The sequence below is a fragment of the Pristiophorus japonicus genome, unplaced genomic scaffold, assembly GCF_044704955.1.
Source record: "Pristiophorus japonicus isolate sPriJap1 unplaced genomic scaffold, sPriJap1.hap1 HAP1_SCAFFOLD_233, whole genome shotgun sequence".
Taxonomy (NCBI): Eukaryota; Metazoa; Chordata; class Chondrichthyes; family Pristiophoridae; genus Pristiophorus; species Pristiophorus japonicus.
Genome location: NW_027252047.1, coordinates 172,633 through 178,166, shown reverse-complemented (window position 1 = coordinate 178,166; position 5,534 = coordinate 172,633).

Below are 5,534 nucleotides of genomic sequence, written 5' to 3'. Positions count from 1 at the left end.
CACAGAGGGAGCAGACCAGCTGCAGGGCCAGTGATCAGCGGACGTCAAAGGCACCACTACCGGTACCCTGCCCCCGTTCGGCTCCACCTCTCTGGCCACCAGGGCCAGTACTGGGAGCGAGCGGATAGCACCCTCCTGACCTCCCAACAGGACCTGGGATGACCAGGCTCCCACTATCGCTGAAGAGCAGCAGGGAGACACCGCAGCCTTCAAAGGTGGACAGGGAGGCCACACACTCCTGTGGCTCTGCCGACCACGAGGCAACGGCAAAGGGTCTGAGACTCAGCCAGGTGGGCGATCTGAGCCCACCCAGCTGGCAGGGGACACAGCGCCGCCATCAGACAACCTGGATACAGTCTGGTTACTCTGGAACGAGTGTCCTCACCCACCTGCATCTACACAACCCAGGGGCAAGACTGTGACACCACGTATGTACCTTACCTGTAAAATGTACTTGTTCCACTACTGCAGAACCCAAACAGTGATGTAACTAATCCGATGTTTTTTTGTTCTTTCTGTCTCTACAGGTCTGCACATGCAGATATTGAGCCATACACAGGGTCGATGTATGGGGCGGGGGAATGGATGTATGTAGCCATGGACACACATTGATCACACCCAGAACCCACACAACCCCCACTGCAACCTCCAACCATCCAATGCTGACCATTTCCCAATGTCGTGGTAATAAGGACTTGGGGGTCCACAGGGAGAGAACCAAGCCAAAGCATTGACAAGGTGCAAGAGCTTTGGGCACTCAAGTCTCGGGCCAGAGCACACAATGCAAAGGCCAGTGGCACAAGACTTAGGGGAGAGTGATGTTGTGTCTGTTTAATATAAGTATACTCCCTGTACACTCAATGTACAGTTACATAAGACTACTGGATGTACCTTCACACTGTATACACTATGCCTGTACCATCAGAGGGTGCAACTGGTGGAGACCTCGGGATCACCTGTACACGACAGGTAACCAGGTATAAAACGGAGCTCACCATCCTGTACCCTCACTCAGGAGCTGCAATAAATGGACAAAGGTCACCACAGTTCAAGTACAATACCTTGCCTCATGGAGTCATTACTTGAGTGCTTACAGACACAATAGAAAGAAATTAAACATTAAATGGTAGGACATTGAGAATTGTAGAGGAACAAAGCGACCTGGGAATGCATGTCCACAGATCCCTTAAGGTAGCAGGCAAGGTGGATTAGCTGGTTAAGAAGACATACAGAATGCTGGCCTTTATTAGCCGAGGCCTAGAATAAGAGAGCAGGTGGATTATGCTTGAATATAAAACACTGGTTGGGCCACAGCTGGAGTACTGCGTGCAGTTCTCGTCACCACTTTGCAGGAAGAAGACTGTGATTGCACTGGAGACTTACAGAGGAGATTTCGAGGATGTTATCGGGAGTGGAGAATCTTAGCTATGAGGACAGATTGGATAGGCTGGGGTTGTTTTTCTTCGAACAAAGTGGGCTGAGGGGAGGCATCATTGAAGTGTATACAATTATGAGGGGCCGTGATATATTGGATAGAATGGGCCCATTTCCCTTAGCAGAGGAGTCAACAACCATGGGGCATAAATTTAAAGTCTTGGTAGTAGGTGTAGGGGGGACTTGAGGGGAAAATTCTTCATGCAGAGGGTTGTGGGAGTCTGGAACTCACTGCTTGAAAGGGTGGTAGAGACAGAAACGCTCACCACATTTAAAAAGTGCTTGGATGTGCACCTGAAGTGCCGTAACCTGCAGGGTTATGGACCGAGAGCTGGAAAGTGGGATTAGGCTGGAGAGCCTGTTATTGGCCGACACGGTCACAATGGGCCGAAATGGCCTCCTTCCGTGCTGTAAACTTCTGATTATATAATTCTATGAAAAATAATCATCCAACGTGGGGCTCGTTTTAGAATCTCATGATCTCCTGACTGAGTTTGCTGGGCTTCTGCAAAATACACCTTTTTGTCGTTGATTACAGCCAGGTGCCTGTTGGCTCCGCCCCAGATGTTTCAACTTGCTGTCGAGGAACTGCCAGGATCTTCTTGAATGGTGGACCAGATTAGAGGGGCTGAATGGCCTACTCCGGCCCCTAATCCTTACATGTTTATGATCTTATGACCTTTCACAGGAGAACAAACTCGCCCCTGAGCATGCATGAGGAGATAGCTCCAGAAAATATTCCCACCCGGTGAGCTTTCGCGTGTGAGGCGAACGTGTTAACCGCTATACTGCGGAATCATCTCCACTTTCAGCACCTGGTCAGACAGAAATGTGAAGCGAGCAGGTGAACTGCTGAATCCCACTTTTAAGGAGTTGGTCGTGGTGTCAAACAATGAGTTTTGCTCAATGACGAGAATGAAGAAGTGGGATTTGAACCCGCGCTTCCAGAAAAAAAACTACAAACTAACCACAGCACCTGAGTCCGCTCGGCCATCCTGACTATTTAATGCTGTATGTGGCCATCTGCAGGTTGATTTTGAACTTTTGTATCCTGAAACATGTAATAAATGAGGGCAGCAGGCGTATCTCTGCCTGACACCGGGGAAACAGTGAGACAGACCTTGGAGCAAGGATCTGGTTATTGCCAAACAGCAAAGAAAATATTAATTCCCGAATTACCCTGAAGAACAGTGACCTCGACGTGATATGGGGTCAGACGCGCTACCGTTGCGCCACGAGGTCGATACAGTACATCGGAAATGTTTGACTATCTGAAGGTTTCACAATGCAAGGGGCTTTAAAATCCCCGCCCATTCCCACCGGGCGTCAGAAGCAGCGCTCACCTGCCAGTCACCGTATGTTTTTTTGTTAAACTTTTGTGTTGCTTTCACGGGATTGCATCATTAATTAATCTGTCACCTTCTTTTGCACAATGAAAGAAATGCTAACTGAGGCAGAGTCGATACTTCAACCATTTTTTTCTGTGCTTTGCATAGAAACATAGAAAGATAGAAACAGAGAAAACAGGTGCAGGATTAGGCCATTCGGCCCTTCGAGCCTGCACCACCATTCAATATGATCATGGTTGATCATGCACCTCAGTACCCCTTTCCTGCTTTCTCTCCATACCTTTGATACCTTTAGCCGTAATTGCCACATTTAACTCCCTTTTGAATATATCGAACGAACTGGCCTCAACAACTTTCTGTGGTAGAGAATTCCACAGGTTCAGAATTCTCTGAGTGAAGAAGTTTCTCCTCATCTCGGTCCTAAATGGCTTACCCCTTTTCCTTAGACTGTGACCCCTGGTTCTGGACTTCCCCAACATCGGGAACATACTTCCGGCATCTAACCTGTCCAATCCCGTCAGAATTTTATGTTTCCATGTAATCCCCTCTCATTCTACTAAATTCCAGTGAATATAAGTCTAGTTGATCCAGTCTTTCTTTACATGTCAGTCCTGCCCTCCCGGGAATCAGTCTGGTGAACCTTCGCTGCACTCCCTCAATAGCAAGAACGTTCTTCCTCAGATTAGGAGACCAAAACTGTACACAATATTCCAGGTGTGGCCTCACCAAGGCCTGCGTCCGCGCACCTATAGAGGCTGAACTCCAGGACATCGTCGATGTATTTACTGAGGCCTATGAAAGCTTGGGCCTTACGTTAAACATCCGTAAGACAAAGGTCCTCCACCAGCCTGTCCTCACCGCACAGCACTACCCCCCAGTCATCAAGATCCACGGCGCGGCCCTGGACACCATGGACCACTTCCCATATCTCGGGAGCCTCCTATCAACAAGAGCAGGCATCGACGACGAGATTCAACACGGCCTCCATGCGCAAGTGCAGCCTTCGGCCGCTTGAGGAACAGGGTGTTTGGAGACCAGGCCCTCAAAACTGCCACCAAGCTCATAGTCTACAGGGCTGTAGTAATACCTGCCCTCCTGTAAGGCTCAGAGACATGGACCATGTACAGTAGACACCTCAATTTGCTGAAGAAATATCACCAACGATGTCTCCGCAAGATGCAACAAATCCCCTGGGAGGACAGACGCACCAACATCAACGACCTTATTCAGGCTAACAACCCCAGCTTTGAAGCACTGACCACACTCAATCAGCTCCACTGGAAAGGCCACATTGTCCTCATGCCAGACAAGAGACTCCCAAAGCAAGTGCTCTACTCGGAGCTCCGTCATGGCAAACGAGCCAAAGGTGGGCAGCTGAAACTCGACAAGGACACAATCAAAGACTCCCTGATAAAGTGCAACATCCCCACTGACACTCAGGAGTCCCTGACCCAAGACCACCCTAAGTGGAGGAAGTGCATCCGAGAGGGCGCTGAGCACCTCCAGTCTCATCGCCGAGTGCATTCAGAAATCAAGTGTAGACAGCAGAAAGAGCGTTCGGCAAACCTGTCCCAGCCATCCCTTCCCTCAACGACTATCTGTCCCACCTGTGATAGGGTCTGTGGCTCTAGTATTGGACTGTTCAGCCACCAAAGAACTCATTTTCGGAGTGGAAGCAAGTCTTCCTCGATTCCGAGGGACTGCCTATATAGATTCCAAAATTCGTGGAAACCCCCCAGTGTTTGGACTCACTGAAAAGGAAATTCGATTTGGGACGAGTAAACATAAAGTTTGGGATCCTAAAAAGCATATGGAAGAAAACTACAAGTCTTAACCAAGTTTGGGATTTTAAAAGGCATGTTTGGGCCTGTGGGGAAATGCTGCAGTGACAGAGGGGTGGGATTTAGAGTTTGGATATTGTAGCTAATCAGTTTGTCTGGGGGAGCTCTTTAACCATAGTCAGGCGCCCAGAAAACATTAGCATTTAAACAATCGACCACGGAAGAAACATTATCCACCTTACTCACAGGACCCAAATATCACATCCATATTCCAAAATCTTTTCAACATGTATAGAAATATCTGGCTCAGCCCAGACTTCCCGAAGCCAAAGCAGTGCTATTACAATGGGCCAGAGTTCATCAGTTCATAAAGAAGGAGTATCACCATCCCAAAGTCTATCAACACCAGATTAAAACATTTAATCAAGTCTCAGTTAGCTAGTCCACCATAACTTATACAAAGAAGACCACTTAAATCAATGGGCAGCAAAACTTAAACAAAAGAAACGTTAGATTTGGCACGAAGATTAAGCAGCCTCTCAGAGTATAACTGGGGGCCGATCGTACCAAGAGCAACCTATTTTTCTGACCATTACTTTGGAAAACTAGATCAAGATCGAGTGCACACGGCAAGAAAACACAGGAAGAGACATCACGACATCAGAGAAAAGAACTTCAAAAAACCAATAAGTGGAACATCAATACCAACTGACTTGGTAACAGGCATCAACCGGACCACCGCGACCGACGGACCCAACCAGGAAAATCAACCACTAGAAAACCGGGGTCCACGCAAGTTTTCCACTCTACAATTTGTGCCTCGACTGTCCAGCAGGTAAAAATTACCGAAACAACTTAAAACCCTATTGATGACAAAGGATACCGGCTTCGGTACAGTCAGAATACTTCGTCACAGACAAGGCACCGGAAGGCTGGAAGGGAGATCACACCGGTTGTGGGAGAGCTGGTT